The 21,069-nt window shown below is 37.3% G+C and overlaps 1 protein-coding gene and 1 pseudogene across 9 annotated transcripts in view; one reads left to right on the forward strand and one right to left on the reverse strand.

Moving 5' to 3' along the window:
- Window positions 1-21,069, reverse strand: part of LOC140597377 (small G protein signaling modulator 1-like) — a 75,302-nt gene that overhangs the window by 23,216 nt on the left and 31,017 nt on the right. Inside the window, exon 7 of one of the 9 annotated variants that reach the window (XM_072745639.1) lies at window positions 12,270-12,590. The exons of 7 other annotated variants lie outside the window; for them this stretch is intronic. The gene's annotated coding sequence lies outside the window, so the exon portion shown is untranslated. Of the gene's footprint in view, window positions 1-12,269; window positions 12,752-21,069 lie in introns of those variants that run through there. One more of the 9 variants, XM_072745638.1, reaches the window with a different exon arrangement.
- Window positions 14,432-17,235, forward strand: LOC140597375 (phosphoglycerate kinase 1 pseudogene; annotated as a pseudogene).

Below are 21,069 nucleotides of genomic sequence, written 5' to 3' on the forward strand. Positions count from 1 at the left end.
CTGTTCATCCTTCTGTTTTCATTCACTGGCTGATAACTCAGCTATATAAAAAATTTCCTTTGTACTAAAATGTAATGAATAGTCCCTAAGTGTAAGAACATGTTTTCCTTCCTCACAAAATCTAAATTATCTTCCCACATTTTATCAGTCTGTCTTCTCAGTAGTAGCTGTGATAAAGATATATTGGCTAGCGATGCCATAGACTTTTTTTCTACTTGTACATTTTATGATACATTTGGTTATTAAGGTGACTTTTTAAGTTCATGGTTTCATCTTACCATTGGTAATGAAACCTGGATATTCTATTTGAAGAATGGCCCAAAAATATGAGAGTAAGGACACAATGCTGGAAAACAAAATAAAATAATGAAAACCAATCAACAAATCAAAGAAACATCATCTGAGGTACCTCAGATATCATCCGAGGTAAATACACTGGGGAAAAATGTCTAATTGTGTGTGTGTGTGGGGGTGTCAGTATGGGTGTAATTCCGAATTTAATAATTTACTTGCTATAATAATATTTGAATTACCATTATTTTTGATAAAATTTTTCTGGTCATTAAGACATTGTAAACTATCAACTTACCCTTAAAGAAACTTTCAATCAAAACTGACACTTAATATGGACATTTGATAATCCTATAAGAAGTGGTGGCTTTGGCCTCCACATTCTATGGCTAATTCAGGGAACAATCTGTGCAGTCATATAAGTGATAGATGGTTATTATAAGATTATATATTTGTTATTTCATCCTAAAAACACTACAACAACATGCATGGTCTATTACTTTTAAAAGGATGAAGTTAGGGATATGCAGATCAACAATTCAATAAAAGGTTCTTGAATTCAAATTTGAGGCTTATATTCTTAATACGACATATACAGTCACTATAAATCTATTTATTGGTTCAGGAAATAATGAGGGACTGTTTTGTGTCAGAAACTGTTCTAGGTGAACTGTTGACCATAATAGACAAAGGTCATTGCCCTGGTGGAAGCTGCATTCTGGAAAGTGGAACAGGCAATGGACACTCAATGCATGAGTAAATTACATCATGTGTCGTCAGATGGTGAAAATGCTAGGGAAAACAAACAGTGGAGGGTAATTGGGGTTTGAAATCCTTGGGGGTAAGCATGAAGATTGCAGGGAGTAAATAATTGTAGGATCTTGGGTCATCATAAATCTGTGGGTTCTATATTTCATACTACTGCATACATAAAAGGGATTTTAATTGATTGAGGATTGGAGGATTAGTGTGTATGCATATGTAGTTCTTCTTCTGAGAAGATGATCTATTATTTTCATCACACTCTTAAAGAGATCATGTTCCTAAACAAAAAATTCTGACATTCTCAGTATTATGTGTTTTCACAAAACTAGATAACATAGATATCTATAATTAGATAACTAGATAACACTTCTTTCCTATTATCTTTGCGTTTATTAAAAATAATTGTGAGAGATAGACTTTTTGGAAAAGACTGTTGTTATTACACATGTTGATATTGACTTTTATTCTGAACACTGAAAAAATAAAGTTAATGATATAAATAATTCTGGTCTCTTCTTTAATTGCAGTCCTTTTGGGGATCCCTGGGTGGCTCAGCGGTTTAGCGCCTGCTTTTGGCCCAGGGTGTGATCCTGGAGTCCCGGGATCGAGTCCCCCGTCGGGCTTCCGGCATGGAGCCTGCTTCTCCCTCTGCCTGTGTCTCTGCCTCTCTCTCTCTCTCTCTCTATGTCCATCATGAATAAATAAATCAATAAGTAGCTCTTTTTTTAAAAGATTTTATTTATTTATTCATGAGAACACACAGAGAGGATTGAGAGAGAGAGAGGCAGAGACACAGGCAGAGGGAGAAGCAGGCTCCATGCAGGGCGCCCTACGTGGGACTTGATCCCGGGTCTCCAGGATCACGACCTGGGCTGAAGGCGGCGCTAAACCGCTGAGCCACCCGGGCTGCCCAATAAATAACTCTTTAAAAAAAATTCCAGTTCTTTTCAATTTAGAGAGAAAATGAATTTATAAATGTTGAATGTGATCACAATTATTGATCCCACCAATACATTGAATTTTTACATTTACACTACTTTTCTTTAAAAACAGCATCATCCAGAAAATGTTAAACACAGTGAAACAATAATCTTCAATTCATTATAAACAACTGTAACTTTATTCTATATAAGATAGTATTGCACTGGTACTTTACATCTAAAGTGAAGATTGTAATTCCTCTTTCAAAAGACTGTTGTAGGAATTTAAAAAAATTTTTAAATAAAACAAAACAAAAGACTTGTAGGAATTAAATGATGTAGTATATAAGTCAATTCAACCTACATCATATTCCTTCTTTTTCTTTATAGGTAATGTGTAACTGTGATTTTTTTCATTATTACAAAAAACATACACACAAGGAATCTTTGCTATATTTCTTTAATTCATTAAGATATGATAGGAACAACCCTGAAAATCAAATTACTTTTATCAAGTTCAATTAAAGTTCAAGCTAAGGAAGGGTATATTCAGATTTTTTGAAGGGAATGTTTGTTCTTTGTAATTTAAATGATTTGTAAATAAGAGAGATCAGTGACACTATATCAGTGTATTTGTATGTCTTTCTTAGAATGAATGCTGTTAAACAAAGATGTTCTAACATTTAGTCAAAGAATCTTTCTAACTCTAAAAACAACTATGACAATTCATTATGTTCCATAAAGTGTTCTTGAACTGGTAATTTTGCACTGGTGCTTCCCGTAATGACCATTACTATACTCATTTCCTCAAATCATATCTCCTTTTACACAGCTTATTATATTTAGAAATTTAAACGTCTGTACATACGAATGGCCAATTTTCAAGAGCATATATTTGAAAAAGTCAAATATGATCCATTTCCATGCCAAAAACATTGACATTCCTGGTCTTTAATCACTTTTCTTCAGCTTTCCAGTGTACTACCAAATGAATGTAGACTAAGAGAGGATTTGGTGACCAAGAAATACTCATCATTCACAGAAAAATGCAGATTCCAAAAGAAACAGGAAGAACAAAAATGTAAGTCTATATCGAAAGGCAGACTTTACTACTTTCTTATAAACTTCACAATCTTGTTTTAACAAGATGTTGTCCCCAATGTGTAGGTAAAATCTCATGGGCCAGAGCTTATTTTCAACTGTGAAATATACAATAGTAAACTCAGATTTTTAAAAATCTCCTTGAATAGAAGTTTTGCAACATTATATTATCAGCTGGCAAAATATTTCCTTCCCTTTTGCCCAGTATTTTCACATAATTTATACACTGGAACCTTACCATAACAACATCCTCAGTCTGTGGAAATTCCATAGTAGAGGATGTATTATACTGCAGTACTTGCCACATTGAAATAAAGTTTAGAAAATTATTGTTGAGCGGTTATTATGTATTAAGTACTATGCCATGTTGTATAAAATGTTTAATATATATGAGCTATTAAAATTTTGTCTGAAATCTATCTGGTCCCTGACCTGTATTATCTATGCCACTGGAAGCTGTGAACTCTTTACAATGGAAAATGTTAGGAAACAAGACTAGCAAAGATCTGCAGCATCTACTCCTCTCTATGTTGTCACTACCTTTTTAATACATTTTGGTATATTTGTGTGTGTTTGTGTGTGTGCGTGTGTTACGGAAAATCTGATTCCACACAAGCAATATTACTACACTGTATGATTTGCTAATGACCTAGACTTTACCATGTAGGCAATAAGGAAAATGCTGTAAATGTATAATCAGGAAAATAATGTGATGAAATTTGTGTTTTGATCATAAATACAGAGAATGTACTGGAAGGAGTTGAAACTGGTGTCAGGAAGAACAGTTAGGAAGTATGGGCAATGATACAAGGGCAGGAACTATATGTGAAAATCCTTGTAAACTTCAAAGTCCTCACAAATATTACTTATTATTATTGGTGAGATTTTTTAAAAAAGATTTTATTTATTCATTCATGATAGTCACACACACACACACACACACACACACACACACACACACACACACACAGAGGCAGAGACACAGGCAGAGGGAGAAGCAGGCTCCATGCAGGGGGCCCGACATGGGACTCGATCCCGGGTCCCCAGGATCGCGCCCTGGGTCAAAGGCAGGCGCCAAACTGCTGGGCCACGCAGGGATCCCCCATTATTGGTGAGATTAATTCTTCTGGTAATTAAACCTCCCTGGACTAAGAGCAAGAATGAGCTACATTAGACAGATTTCCTGCCATAATAGGGCTTGTCGTAATGACACGGTTTTATGTTATAAGGCCAAAGTGCAAAACTAAGCTGATGCCTGTTTTGCACTACAATGCCCAGCTGTCTATTCAAATAACTCTTCTGCTAAAAAGGAATCTCTTGTTATATTAATGACTCTTGGTACTACAGAAAACCATCTAAAACTGTTCCACTAGACTGTTTTAAGAGCAGTCTTCCCATAATGACCCAGAATGAATTTTCCTAGATGTAACCTAGTTTAAATGGCATATAAATCTCCAATTTGCCATTTGCTATGTAGATAACCATAAGCACTCTAATAAGAAAATGTGGGTGTCATTACACTTGGTCAAATTTACTACTGAATGACTAGCTAACAGACTTGGAAAATTTTACATCTTTTATCAATGGAGGTGTCATTAAAAACAGACCCTGGAGCTATGTCCTGAATTTCATTTTAAAATCACAGCACATTATCATTATCTGGACCTGTCTCATTATAATAGGTTTGGTCTCAATACAACAGCAATTTCTTTAAAGCTTATTGTATGATAGAGTGAAATCTGGGAATTTTTTAAAACTACAAATAGCTTTCAATTTTTTACTTTTTTTTTAAGATTTATTTATTCATTCAGAGAGAGAGAGAGAGAGAGAGGCAGAGACACAGGCAGAGGGAGAAGCAGGCTCTATGCAGGAAGCCCGACTCAGGACTCGATCTGGGGTCTCCAGGATCACGACCTGGGCTGCAGGCGGTGCTAAACCGCTGTGCCACCAGGGCTGCCCAAATAGCTTTCAATTATTTCCTCCCTCTATCCCTGCCTGCTTCTATATTCTCCATTACTAAATTGGTACATCATGAGGCTAGGATGAAGTTCCTCCATTATTTGGGAGGCTATGCTCCTGATAATATCTGGCAATTTTAGAAAAAAAGAAAAGCTATGAACTTGTATGTTAAGCGAAAGAGTTTCTGATCAGGGTGGCTCAGTAGGTTTAGCATCCAACTCGTGGTTTCAGCTTAGTTATAATCTCAGAGTCTTGAGATTAGCCCCAAATCAGGCTCTGCTCTCAGCTCTGAGTCTGCTTAAGATTCACTCTTTCCCTCTCTCTCTACCCCTCCCCCACTCACGCACACATTCTTGCTCTCTCTCAAATAAGTACATAAAATCTTCAAAAAAATTAAAATTAAAATAAAATCTTTTGAATGCTGTTCTTCAATGTTTAAGGCCCACAGAACTATCTGGAAAGCTCATTTTGGTGGGGAGATCTGATTCCTCGGCACTGCTATAAAGGATGTGTTTCTGCCATATCATAGTGCAGCAGAGTGCAGCACTAGTGATGTTGTGCTAAGCATAGCTGCCTTTCATAGGGCAGCATAATTCAGAGGAATTTACCCTCAGAGGAAAACTTCCCCAATGCAAAGCAGATGACTGATAACACCCTTTATACAGACTGAACGTAATGGTTTATTCACTTATGCATATTAAATCCCTTTGAAATTAAAGGGAATCAGAATAGGCTGCCACAAAATGTGTCACTTTGTCATGTGGACTGTTTTGAGCTGAAGGCAATCAAGATCCAACGGATTCAAAAACTTTCCCCTCCCCCTTATTTGTCTCTGAGAATTCAGAGGAGGTCTGGTCCTGGAAGAGAGGTACCACCAGAAATATCTACAAAAAGTACAGGCTAGGTGTGCCAAGCTAAGGGGAACTCAGCAAGATACGTTTGTTCAGTTTCCTCTGTGTCCCACTGTCTCTGCAGGTCATGACAAACATTTGTTTTCCAATTATTTGCTCTTATCATCTTTCTGTTAATTGTGTTCCTTCCTTTTGAAGCCCCAGATCCCTACCCCTAACTCCTTAACTCAGAATGGCATATTAAGCCTCAATTGCCTGTCTTGAAGCTTTTCATGTCTTTGTGGGGCTCTCATAAGTACAAAATTAGATGTTAACCAATTTAATTAGTAGACCAGCCAAAAGCATCCAGTAAGTTAAGAAAAAAAAAATCCCTCCCTACTAAAGCAAACATTAGAAGAGTAGCAATATGGGGCACCTGGGTGCTGCAGTTGGTTAAGCACTCGACTCTTGGTTTTGGCTCAGGTCATGATCTCAGGGTCATGGTCTCCAGGTCGTGAGACCGAGCCTCTTGTCAGGCTCTCTCTCCCTCCCCCTCTTCCCTTCTCTTCCACTTTCTCTCTTTCACTCTCTCCCTCTTTCAAACAAATAAATATTTTTTTAAAAAGAAGAATTAGCAATATGATTTTAGATTTACAGCATAAATTAAACAAATCACAAGTAATCCAATCATATTTGAAGCTGGCCTCCATCGTATCAGTTCAGATGAAAGAATGATCAATAGAGGTCATATCATCCCCAGGCATAACTGAACTAGCCAAGAAACCTGTAAGAATGCAACCCCACTAGCTTACAAATAGATATGATCACCAGATGTACTTAGTGAAATTTTTAACATAAGGAATCGAGATGTCTTTCAGATTCCAAATCTCTTGAGACGGAGAAGACCGCTGTGGGACTTAATGAAATGGCATCGGAGCATCTGCTAGCATGACATCATGGGCCTCCAATCAACAGCGTCCACCTTCTCAGGAGCCCCCTGCTCCAAATTTTGACCTTAAAAATCCTCACTTGCAAACCATGAGGGGGTACAGGACTTTTGAGCATTAGGTACTGTTCTCATGGGTGAGACCACACCATTAACAGCTTATCTTTCTTCACTGCAAAAGCTCAGTGTCAGTTTTTATTGGCTCTCTGTGCATTGAGGGGACAAACTCTCACTCGGTTCAGTTACAATTTGATTAAATAAGGGTATATAAACCCTGCCAGTCTTGAAGTGAATGAGGGAGTTCTCGGGGTTTGTAGTGATCAGCTGCATCCTGCAGATTCCTCATTTGAATCAAAGGCAGGTTGGCAAAATGAATAGACTTTCCATTTTGAAGACTTGGACTAAGTATGGGGTTAGAATCATACTTGACTGCCTACCAGGCAAATATCTCACCATAATGACACTCAAAGAGGTAAAACTACCTCCTGAATCAAACTGATCAGATTGAAATCCCAGCTCTGCCACTTACTCTATTTCCATATCTGAAAATAGATGTAACAATAGTAGCTACCTCACAGAGTGACAGAGGATAAATTAATCAAGTCATGTGAGATACACAATATATTTCTTGGCATATTGCTTACCAACAATTAGTTACTACTATTGTTGTTCTATTAAAATAATAATTTATATGTATTTTCAAAAATTGGTAACACATGCCATTTTATAGCATCTGGAGAATGGAATCTGAGTTTAGTAATACTTCCTCTTCCTTAAACATTTACCTAAAATATAGTACTAATGTTTTTGAATTAAAGTTGTCCAGTCATGGGCATTACCCTTTCTTAAAGCTGGGTGGATCCTCAAGACAAACGTCTCTCTAAATATCTCTTTTCCCCATAAAGCAAACAATGGTCTTTTGCAAGGGACATTCCTGTCAGAAGACTAATAATAGGGACACCACTTGAACCATATGGGTATTACGTGAATAGAATGTAGATATGCAGAAAAACAAAATGTAATCATTGAGGCTGTTGAGCTGAGCAAACACTGCTTCACAGTGTTAATGACATGAAATTTTCCTCTACTTTCTGTGTTTTTGCCTTTGTAGCTACTCAGAATTTCACCCCGGTCCTCTGGTGACAGCTGTGGCACATGAGCTCAGAACACTGGATCTGCTCGATGATTTCCTGCCAAGCACTTTATTAAGAGTTTTAGATTTATTAGATTCAATACAGTTTGCTTGATGCATGGTAGATTATTCTATATTTCGTAAAAATTACCCTGTTCTATGGCTTGATGCCTTGAGTTTATAGCCACTAAGACATGGTTTATTGTTTGTTCTTGATTTGGAAACAAATAGTTTCCCTTTGTTCTGATTCTTTATTTTCCCTGTCTACTTTTGAGATGCTAGAGCATCGTGATTGCACATAGTATTCGAAACTCAAGATTTATTATACATTGCATTTTCTTTAAAAAATTAGATTATAGATCTAAGAGTAAACAATGCTTAAGGAGCAAGAGACTGGACGTGTGATTTGTACACATACACTTAATTTCCGTATATTCTTGTCATGATTATCCATGGCATTTATGAACCTATGTTGATTTATTATCAAATGAAAGTTTAAAAAGCCTAACAATTTAAAAAAGCAAGATGCACTTAAAATAATAAACTTTAAATAGAATCATCTAATTTAACATCAATAAATCTGACAATCTGACAATTCAGGGTGAGGGTGTTTCTATATACTTATAAGGAAATTGTATGTCTTTCTTTAAAGTTTTTCCCTATGCTATATTTAAAAAACAAAAATCAGAAACAGAAACAAAAAAGTCTATCTCAGGATGGTTATAACAAGTGACAATGTACAAGTTTCATAAATTTGAACTCTTCTAATTTGAAAACCAAATCCAGTTGGCTAGACTGTTGTGTTTGGTTGGTGTTTTATGTAATTGGGAAATTTTACATTTAAAAGTAGTTTTCTGGTATTATGCTGAGTGAAATAAGTCAATTGGAAAAGAACAATCCTTATATGGTCTCATTCATTTGGGGAATATAAAAATTAGTGAAAGGGAATAAAGGGAAAGGAGAGAAAATGAGTGAAAATATCAGTGAAGGTGACAAAACATGAGAGACACCAACTCTGGGAAACGAACAAAGGGTAATGAAAGGGGAGGTGGCCGGGGGGTTAGGGTGACTGGGTGATGGGCACTGAGGGGGGCACTTGGTGGGATGAGCACTGGGTGTTATGCTATATGTTGGCAAACTGAACTCCCATAAAAAATAAAAATAAAAAATAAAATAAATAAAATAATAAAAGTAGTTTTCTAATTCATTTTAAAAAATCAGAAAATTTAGGCTAATACTCTTGATTGGCAAAATTAGCTGAAGCTGAATACCGGCTGTCCCTTGTACTAAAGGCCCATGTTCTCCAAAGACCTTGTTCCCCTTGTTCCCAACCCTCTCCATTCATTCATGTTGGTGGGCTAGTCTTTGTATATACATTTGTGCTTGGGACCACTGACGTAGAGATGTCAAGGGATGATGTGCTAAAATCTGACAATCTGACAAGCCCGGTAAAGGTAGGTTAGGAATCCATCAATAGGCTTTATAATGTAGCTTATTTCAATATAATAATAGTCATGGTGCAAATGAGAATAATTACCTACTTAGTACTTGAACAACTATAACATTATGCAGCCATTAACCATGATATTTTAAAAAATATCAGATGCAAATGTAAAAGTGATTTGGTTAAATGACAAAATCACAGGTCATATAGTCGTAGGTAAATTAGTATTGAGTTATGTTACAAGGAGAATTCAAACGAGATGTGCACTATCAAGGCACTACTCTAAATGGATGGATAATCACGTAGAATTACAGAGCTAAATTGGGTCAGGCAAACCAATTCCAGGACCAAAGATTCATATTTATATATTAATTGCAACTAATTACATTTTCATTGATTTTTTAAAGAACAAATTAGAGAGACCAGTATGCTTCTTTGGAATAGAGAAGAAAAAGTTTTAAAAAAGGATATGAGTATTGTCTAAAGTTAGAGTCCTGAGGGAATGGTTGAATAGTCGAAAAGGACTAAGGATTAGTTAGCACAAGTACTAACTAGTACTAAAGTACTAGTTAAGCAACATTTTAAGTAGTATAATAATTTTTCTGATAGATTCTTTGCATTTTTAAATATTTGCATTTTTGTTCCAGTAAAAGTAACTCACTCTCCATGTAGGTGATTAGAAAAGGGGGAATGGAAGAAATAAAATACAGCTCACCTATAATCTTACTATCAATATTTTACTATTAAAAGTTTCAATCCTGGGGATCCCTGGGTGGCTCAGCGGTTTGGCGCCTGCCTTTGGCCCAGGGCGTGATCCTGGGGTCCTGGTATCAAGTCCCACGTCAGGCTCCTGGCATGGAGCCTGCTTCTCCCTCTGCCTGTGTCTCTGCCTCTCTCTCTCTCTCTCTATGTCTATCATGAATAAATAAATAAAATCTTAAAAAAAATAAATAAAAGTTTCAATCCTTTTGTTTCTTGTCTTTTTGCTGCTAAACCATAAGATGTATATGGATCAGGAGCCTCTATTCTGCTCACTAATATATCCAAATACCTACACAGTGCTTACTAAAACAAAAAAAAAAGGTAGGCACTTGGTGGATATTGACTGAACATGTGTGTTCAGAATTAGAGTTCTATTGCTTTATTTTTATTTTTTACAAAGATTTTATTTATTTATTCATCACACACACACACACACACACACACACACACACACAGGCAGAGGGAGAAGTAGGCTCCTTGCAGGGAGTCCGACGTGGGACTTGATCCCAGGTCTTGAGGATCACACCCCGGGCTGAAGGAGGAGCTAAACCGCTATACCACCCAGGCTGCCCTGTACTTTTTATTTTGTGTCTTTTCATTTGAGTTCATATTGTGAGCATTTTTGTCTTTAAGTGTTCTAACAATGTAGTTTTTTAAATGGCTAGATATGCCATAATTTCTATTGTTGAATATTTAGGTTGTTTCCAAATTATCACTAACACCAAAATGCTTCTGCAAGCATTTTTTCCACATAAAACTGGTTAGTATAAATATCTGGTATACCAGACTCATGAACTGAGTCTTTATATTGATCATTATAATTTTTGAAAATTTTATAGGAAAAATAAATGGTATCTAATTGTTTTGATTTGTAGTTACTTGACAACTGTTAACACTATATATTTTTTGTGTATGTCAATAAAATTACCTTTAAATGGAAATATTATTGTTTAAAAATTTAACAGAAATCCAATGTATATAATATTTGATCTCTTCTAATCAGCATATATAGAAACACAGACACATTATAGACTTTGCTATATAGTTAATTATTCATTGTATCTTAATCAACATTTCAAAATACATGCACATATGCACATACATGTGTATTAACTGTACATTCACTGACACATTCATATATTCCTTATGTGATAACATGTGCATATTTATTGACTGATGCTGAATTTTAAAAAAATGTTTTTAAAAGATTTTATTTATTTACTCACAATTGACAGAGAGAGAGAGAGGCAGAGACACAGGCAGAGGGAGAAGCAGGCTCCATGCAGGGAGCCTGATGTGGGACTCGATCCTGGGTCTCCAGGATCACACCCTGGGCCGAAGGCGGTGCTAAACCGCTGAGCCACCTGCGCTGCCCATGTCAACATTTTTTCTTATTTGACTTTTAGACTTTGTTTTAGAGTAGTCTTAGGCTCACAACAGAATTAAGAGGTAAGTATTGAGATTTCCATATACATCATGCTCTACACAGGCATAGCTTCTCTCCCATCATCAAAGTCATTCACCAAGAGGTATTTTTAAAAATAATAATTGTTATTAAATTAATATGGATATAAAATATATTTATTTTTATTTACATACTTATACTATAAATATAAATTATTATTTTTATCAGTTTTTGCCAAGGATAAACCTACAGTGACACATCGTAATCACCCAATGTCCATAGATTATATTATGGTCCACTCGATATTTACATTCTATGGGTTTGGACAAATTTACAATAACATCTATTCACTATTATAATATCATAGCATATTTTCAGTGCCCTAACACAAACAAAGGAAAATGATTCATCTTCTCCCTAAATTCCCTTCAACTATTCATCTTTTTATCGTTAACACAGTTTTTTTTTCTTTTCTGGAACATCATATAGTTAAAGTTATATATAGTATGTGACCTTCTCACTTTGGCTTCTTTCACTTAGTAATTTGCATTGAAGTTTCCTCCATGTATTTCTATGGCTTGATGGCTCATTTTTATTTTAGTGCTCAGTAATATTTGTTTGTATTTATCACATACACGTATTGCAAAACTTCTTGGTTCCTTCCAAGTCTTGGCAACTATGAACAAAAGCTGCTATAAACATCTATGTGCAGGTTTCTGTGAGAGCATAAGTTTTCAGGTCCTTCAGATAAATGCCAAGGAACTGAAATCTTCAGATTATCCAGATGTCACTAATATCTTGGTCTGTTCCAATCCCATTGCCGTTTACCTTTTCTATGCCAAGTATGGTTTATGAACTAGTAACATAGGCACCAAATACGAGCTTTTTGGAATCTCAAGTCTCACTCCAGGCCTACTAAATTAGAGCTTGTATTTGATGAAAGTCCTCAGGCAATCGATGTGTACATGAAAGTCTGAGAAGCAGTGCCATCAATTCTAACACCTCTGATTATAAAATATAAGTCTCCACTTTGACCTAGAGTTAGAAACATGCCTAAAATCAGTAGGAGCTTTTGAGACAAACAAAAAAATCTTCAAATCCCAGCCCTTCTGCTTCTGAAGTGATTCTCTTGAACAGGTAATGCAACATTTCTCCTCTTTCTCCATCGATGCAATGATGAAAATAAGACCTTGTTGCTGTATTAAGAAATGTCATATGCAACTGATGAATTATTGAAAACTACAGCTGAAACTAATAATGTACTATACGTTAGCTAACGTAATTTAAATATAAAAATGAAGTGTGATAAAAAAATAAAAAGTACTCATCACTGAGGTATAATAAATGGTCAATTGTGAATAAAAATTATGATTAGAGATAAATTAGAGAAAAGGAACAGCTCTTGAGGTTACAAAATGGTTAGTTGTAAATTGTGAATTAAAGATAACCTGATAACTGATGGGAGTTATTCTAATGCCATGCCACTTTGCTATAACAGCAATTCTTACCAGTTCAATTAAGCTTATATTTTCAAGGATTCTTAGTTTTCTCCTGGAATTATGATCAACATAGTAATTTTTTATATTATTTTTTCTGAGAAACATTTTTAGGTAATGGGGGGAAAATGAGCCCTCTCTTAGAATATATAAAAGATATATAAAAGACTGTTTAAAATATGTATATATGTATAAAAGATGTTTAAAATATATTTCTTTGTGGAACATATTAAATGGATCACTATTTGTATGAGATTTTTAAAACTCACTGTGGCTTATTATGCAAATTTTAAACTGACATTGGATAGGTAAATTATGTTTAGGCAGTTTTCAAGAACTGGATTTTTGATTCAATAGACCATAGCAACTCTTCGATGTGCTATATTGTAATTCATTAAATTATCTTCTAGCACATGCATAGCTATCATGATGCTAATGGGTATTCATATTTAAATCATGAACGAAAGTTATACATATATACACCAATTTTTCATATCAAAAAGCTTGGAACTGAAAGAACTATAGAGCAAAACACAGTATTTGAACACATTTTTATGGTGTTGTGATTTCTAGATTATCTCTGTATTTGTTAAGCCTATCTGTTGTGTCAGTTATCAATTCATTGCCTTTCATTTCCAAATGTACCTCCAATATGGTAAACAACAGAATTGGCTTAAGCATTTCTCTTTTTAAATGCACACTGTTAAGTTTCTCAGTAGAGGGCAGCAGGGGAGATTTTGCAGGAGGTAGAGACTTCCTCCAATTCACAGCACTATCCAGGAGGATAGGCAGTGTGGGTATAAGGACATCTGGTAAGGAACTACTACTTAGCAGTCACAAGCCTAGGATGAAGGTCCTTTGACCTTTCAGCCTCATCCTGGCAATGATATTTCTACAGACAGCCTGGACTCCTCTGACAAGCCTAGTACAGCCTGCATAAAGCTACTTGTGTCCAGAAGGTCACACACCAAGTCAGTCCTTCAAAGAGTAAGTTCTAACAACCTTTCACCCCTACTGGCACCTGGATTCCCACTGCAGATCCAGCAACCATTTTCTTGTCACATGTCATTTTCTTATCTTTGTCTATACCTCCGGAGGTGGCTGTTGTTTGCACAGCAGTTCTGGCCTGGCCATTCCAGTGGTCAGCTCTGCTCTCTAGGAGCCAAACTACATTTTCTCCAGTATTTGAACACATTTTTACAGTGTTGTGATTTATGGATTATCTCTGTATCTGTTAATACCCTTTTCAAGTTTACCCTTTCTTAGGTACTCTTTCTCTGCTTTACCACACAGAATTTCTTTATATCTTATAGTTATGTTTGTCAGAGTCAGTAATTCTTTGTATTAAACTGTTCTGCTTTAACCTACTACATGTTTTTTTTTTGTTTGTTTGTTTTGTTTTGTTTTGTTTTTGTCTCCTGATTGGGCTCAGAGTGCTACTTTGGCTTTCTACAATTAGAAGTGAAACTTGTTCAAGAGATCATTTTATTACAATAAGGGCTACTACTTATTGTGAACTATCTATGTGCCAGGCTCTTCACAATTACGATCTCACTTCATCCTCATGGAAATCTTATGAAGTGCGTACTTCATTCTACAAATGAAGTATATAGGGATCCCTGGGTGGCACAGTGGTTTGGTGCCTGCATTTGGCCCAGGGCACGATCCTGGAGACCCGGGATCGAATCCCACATCAGGCTCCCAGTGCATGGAGCCTGCTTCTCCCTCTGCCTATGTCTCTGCCTCTCTCTCTCTCTCTGTGACTATCATAAATAAATAAAAATTAAAAAAACAAACAAATGAAGTATATACAAGGCTTATAATTAAAGCAATTTACTCAAGGTCATGACTGACTCAAGACTTAAAACGAGTCCTCTCTCAATACTATCATTGTGCTTATCACTACTATCTTAACTCCTAAACACCATAAAAGTCAACTAAAATGTCCACGAATATCTTATTTTTTTCTGAATGATTGATAACATAGGATCTTATGGGTTTATTATCCAGATAGAACGTAAAATACATATTTGGATATCATAGCTTTCCAGGTTATGCTTGAAGCCATGAATATAAATAGAATCACCCAAGGAGAATGGAGAAAAAAAAAAAGAAAAAAAAAGTTAACAGGCTTGGAGAAGACCTGGGAAAACACTGACATTTAAAGAACAGAGGAGGGATCCCTGGGTGGCGCAGTGGTTTGGCGCTTGCCTTTGGCCCAGGGCGCGATCCTGGAGACGCGGGATCGAGTCCCACGTCGGGCTCCCGGTGCATGGAGCCTGCTTCTCTCTCTGCCTGTGTCTCTGCCTCTCTCTCTCTCTCTGTGACTATCATAAATAAATAAAAATTAAAAAATAAAAATAAAAAAATAAAATGTTTAAAAAAAAAAAATAAAGAACAGAGGAGCTCTCGGCATTCCGCACGAGGTTGGAGCACACGCAGGCTGCTTTCTTCTCCGCTGTTTAAGCTCTCAGCCTCGCAGCCCTTCTATTGCCAGGATGTCACTTTCTAACAGGCTGACTCTGAACAAGCTCGACGTGAAGGGCAAGTGGGTCGTCATGAGAGTGGACTTCAACCTATGAAGAGCCTATGTTCCTATGAAGAACCACCAGATAACAACCAACCAGAGAATCAAGGCTGCCATCCCAAGTATCAAATTCTGCTTGGACAATGGAGCCAAGTCAGTTCTTATGAGCCATCTGGGCCGGCCTGATGGTGTCCCCATGCCAGACAAGTATTCTTTGGGGCCAGCTGCTATAGAACTTAAGTCTGTGCTGGGCAAGGATGTTTTATTCTTAAAGGACTGTGTGGGCCAAGAAGTGGAGAAAGCTTGTGCTGACCCAGCTGCTGGGTCTGTCATCCTGCTGGAGAACCTTTGCTTTCATGTGGAGGAAGAAGGGAAGGGAAAAGATGCTTCTGGGAATAAGATTAAAGCTGAGTCAGTCAAAATAGAAGCCTTCCAAGCTTCACTTTCCAAGCTAGGAGATGTCTATGTCAATGATGCTTTTGGCACTGCTCACTGAGCCCCCAGCTCCATGGTGGGAGTCAGTCTGCCACAGAAGGCCGGAGGTTTCTTGATGAAGAAGGAGCTGAAATAGGCCTTGGAATGCCCAGAGCGACCCATCCTGGCCATCCTGGGTGGAGCTAAAGTTGCAGACAAGATCCAGCTGATCAGTAATATGCTGGACAAAGTCAATGAGATGATTATTGGTGGTGGAATGGCTTTTACCTTCCTGAAGGTGCTCAACAACATGGAGATTGGGACTCCTCTGTTTGATGAAGAGGGAGCCAAGATCGTCAAAGACCTGATGTCCAAAGCTGAGAAGAATGGTGTGAAAATTACCTTGCCAGTTGACTTCGTCACTGCTGAAAAGTTTGATGAGCATGCCAACACTGGCCAAGCCACTGTGGCCTCTGGCATACCTGCTGGCTGGATGGGCTTGGACCATGGTCCTGAGAGCAGCAAGAAATATGCTGAGGCAGTTGCTCAGGCTAAGCAGACCATGGGGAATGGACCTGTGGGCATATTTGAATGGGAAGCTTTTGCCCGAGGAACCAAAGCCCTCATGGATGAGGTGGTGAAAGCCACCGCCAGGGGCTGCATCACCATCATAGGTGGTGGAGACACTGCCACTTGCTGTGCCAAATGGAACACAGAGGATAAAGTCAGCCATGTGAGCACTGGGGGTGGTGCGAGTTTAGAGCTTTTGGAAGGTCCAGTCCTTCCTGGGGTGGATGCTCTTAGCAGTGTTTAGTACTTTCCTGCCTTTTGGTTCCTGTGCACAGCCCCTAAGTCAACCTAGCACTTGCTGCATCTCTCCTTGGCATTAGCTAAAATCTTCCCTCATGTCAAAATTCAGCTAGTGGCCAAGAGATGCAGTACCAGGAACCCTTAAAGAGGCGCACAGCATCTCAGCTCCTCTTTACTGCACCCTGGATTTGCCTACATTCTTCAGGATCCCATTTGAATTTCTTAGTGACTAAACCATTGTGCATTCTAGAGTGCATATATTTATATTTTGCTTGCTAGAAGAAAATGAGCTGTGTTGGCTTCTCTTTTTGAAGTAGCTTATTCTGACTACAGCTGTGTCATTGTTTCACTACTCAGCATGGAAATAAGATGAAATTCCAATTGTAGGCAGGTAGGGAGACAAAGTTGGTGATCTATTAAATCAATAAAAGTATCCACTGAAACAGAGAAAAAAATAAAGAACAGAGGAAAAGAAACAGTAGAAAAAAAGCAAGAAAGTATAGTGTACTGGAAGCTAAGAGATTTTCAGAAACGAAACATCACAAAGAAAACAAGAAGGACGATGAAAAATGTGTGTTTTGGCTTTAGCAACATAGAGGTCAATGGTTGGAAGAGTGAAATTGGTGGGCCTAAATTCCATATTATACTGAGATGAATGCACAAAAGGTAAAGAAGTATAAACTTTGAGTAAAACAACTCTTTAAGATACTTGACAATGGAAAGAAGAGGACTTCTGTGAAGATATGTAGGGCCAAGGTGGTATTTTGGGTTATTTCCCATAAGATGAGAGAGACTTGAAAATGTTGAAGTTGCAACATTCTGAGAACTTAATGTTTAAGATATAGAAGGGAAATGAATGATAAAATCCTCAAGGAGGCAGGAAGTATAGAGAGCATATAAGGTGGGTGAATTAAAATAATTCTTAGTTTTAAAGATTTTTACATCAACTTTGACATTCACTGATTTTGACACTAATCTTACCTGAATCATACACATAGAGAAAGGGGGGATGGGGAGGAGAAGAGATAGCTTGTTTTCAACAAATAGAGTTAGCATCATCAGCCTTGCATGGTTTTCCTTAATTTTATTTTATTTTATTTTTTTATAATTTTATTTATTTATTTATTTATGATAGTCAGAGAGAGAGAGGCAGAGACAGAGGCAGAGGGAGAAGCAGGCTCCATGCACCGGGAGCCCAACGTGGGACTCGATCCCGGGTCTCCAGGATCGCGCCCTGGGCCAAAGGCAGGCACCAAACCGCTGCGCCACCCAGGGATCCCGGTTTTCCTTAATTTTAAAGTTCTAGTAGAAAGCTCCATTTGTCTGGGAGCTATAAAGTCATCTTTGGAATTTCAGATTCCTACTCTGTGTCATATTCTCCAGTCCTCTAGGGAGAAGAAGCTGCTGAATTCATAGACATGTTTAGACTAGCAAGGCCTACTGCAGAGAAAGAAGGATGTACATATTTCAGAACACAAAAGGATTGAAGTAGACTATAAGTCCCTTAAAGGGAAGAACTATGTGAAATCACTCTGTTGTCCATTAACTAACCTAATCTTTCACTTTGGGCAGGTACATAATTAGGATACTTACATAACCATACTCATCCTTACCTAGTATATTGGGAGGTTTGGCTTCCGTAACATCCTTTATAGAAAAGCTGTGTCTATCTAAACTGATTTCTTCCGATTTTAAACTAAGCAAAGTAAAATATTAAGCCCTCTCTTGCTGTGGTGTATTCCAAGTGTCCCTATATTTCGCATTGACAGTCTTTATTCTCAATCAACTCCTTCGGACCCCCTGTAGTTTTCTAATTTGACCTTTCCATATAATTCAAATGCTAGGACCTAGCCCACACTGAAGCAACTCTCCAACACAATTTTGGCAAAATTAAAGTAGGCTCTGGCTTTTGGAAAAATAAGTAATACGGTAATACATGTTAGCTCTTTATTTTCTTCTAATTTTTGACATTCAAGTGATGCCATAGTGCTTTATCGTTAGCTACATCAGCAGTTAGCTTTGCCAAGTGAGGTTGCTAGCTCTTCTAAATGCAAATTAAAAGAGAAAAGAAAAGAAAGGAGCAAAGCATTAGCAGGCAGCAAAGAGATATGGTACATGGCCAACAAGGTAATAGCCTTATGGTGAGCCACTGCTCCAGAGAGGGAGGGTTATCTTGTCAATGGTATTAAACTTAAGACCCTGTTTCACTTGCACTGATGTCTGTCAAGGGAAGGGACCGGGATGCAGGAAGAGATTAAGAACTTCTCCCTAAATCAGTAATCAGTATCCTTCTAACAACCACAGAAAGGGTCTTAACATCTGTGAGAGTAGTCACTGTCCAGGCTGTGAGGAAACACGGGGAGAGGTGTGTAATGTTCATTGCTTCTAACTGTGAACACTTAACACTTGCGGCAACCAGAAAGAATCTGTAGTGCCCTCTTCATTCACAAAGGACACTATGACTATCTATTATTGAATAGTGGGTATTAGAAGAGCATCTCATCATTTTTAGAGTTTTATTTCACGTTCATAAAAACATTTCCATTTTTCTCTTCCTGAAGAGAGCCTCTTGGACTGAAACTGCCAGTGACTTTCCACATCCCTCATCCTGTTTCATTACAGAAACGCTCATAAAGACACAATTTTCTCCTATCAATAAATATGTTTGATGTTCCATAGAAGTTCTATGTAATACATGCAGAACAATGGAGTCAGACTCTAGGATTAATGATTGTCAAAGCAACTTGAAGCGACGAGCCTGCCTCTGGATGCTCAGCGGTGGATGTGATGCGGGTGTTCAGTGGGAAACCAGAATGAGCAATAAAGCCCACGAGTAATAATCATAAATCCCAAAGAGGCATCACCCTTTCTTAAGACATGTTTAAACTCCTTGAGAACGAAGACTGTAAGGTGCAATCTGCTTTTAGAGGCATTATATTGTTCTAATACATTTAGTTTAAGTTGGAAGTGGAGCATGCCTGGACTAAGGAGCTTTTCCATGCAGTGGACTCAGCTGCAGCTCCACGCGGACTGCCAGGACAGGATGCGATGCTGATGGTGTTCTGAGCAGACTCCCAACATTTTCCTAACTTGAATTTGTTTTATTTTTACATCATATTCCTGTTAAAGGCTCCTAAAATCTCCTAGCCATCAAGTGTCTCAAAATACAGACTCTACATGGAAAGTATTTGGAGACACCGAATAATTTAGTGTGCCTTACGTATAGGATAAGGGACAAAAGGACTGATGTTTCTCAAAACAGACCATTAGGTTGGCTGTATTCAATTCTGATTCTATATATTTAGGACTCACTGAATTCATAGTTCACGGTACTTGCTGCCAAGATAAATAGTTTTTTTTTCTGCTTTTTGTATTTTCTCACATGAAGACACACTCACCAAGAAATCAAGTAGCAATTGAAGAACTAGACACACTGTGTGGGAAACGTCATGTTGGATATATAGTCTAGATGACCCCTTGATTAATACATAGAGGATTCACCTTTTTTCTTTCACTTCTCATTATTTTGAATCACATATCGCACAAACCAAATAATACTACATCTCAAAGGGAAAAATGTACGAAAGTATTTGTCAACCAAAACTCCTAGTAATTCATCACAGAATTTTCAATGTGCTGCTTTCCATGAACCTCATGCAAGTTCATGAATATTATTGAAGTCCACTGTCATGTAAAGTTTGGATCTTGCAGGAATCTAGGAAAAAAGTTCATACACTCTTTTCTGAATATTGGTAAAAATATATGTATAGTGCTCAAATAACAAGGATACAGTGAAGCAATTTTTAAGGATTATCCTACCACAGTATTATTTTACATACTTAGTAAAGAGATAAACTCTGTTCAGGAATCTCAAGACAGGGGTTTTTATTACTTCCAGAAGTTCAAGTAATTATTTAATAGCTACTATAGTTTGTAAAACATTTTAAAGTTCAGGTTGCACATCATTAGCACAGAGCCTCAGTCCTGCAGATTTCAAGCCTCAGAAACAGGCAACATATACTTCGTTTGATGGAAATTCAGACAGAGATATCTAATTCGCTACCCTGCGGAGTAAGGAAGATAAGCTGAGGCATCTGGTCAACACACTCAATGGGGATGGGGAGACCTTGCCATCTCTATAAAGGGGGTAGAGATTTATAAATCTTATTATTTCCATATATATGGCCTTTCACAACTTACCAGCTTATTTTCACATAGCTCATTTAATATAACAGTTATATAAAAGGTAAGACATTATTTTTTTCTA

This window comes from Vulpes vulpes, unplaced genomic scaffold, assembly GCF_048418805.1.
Source record: "Vulpes vulpes isolate BD-2025 unplaced genomic scaffold, VulVul3 u000000698, whole genome shotgun sequence".
Lineage (NCBI taxonomy): Eukaryota > Metazoa > Chordata > Mammalia > Carnivora > Canidae > Vulpes > Vulpes vulpes.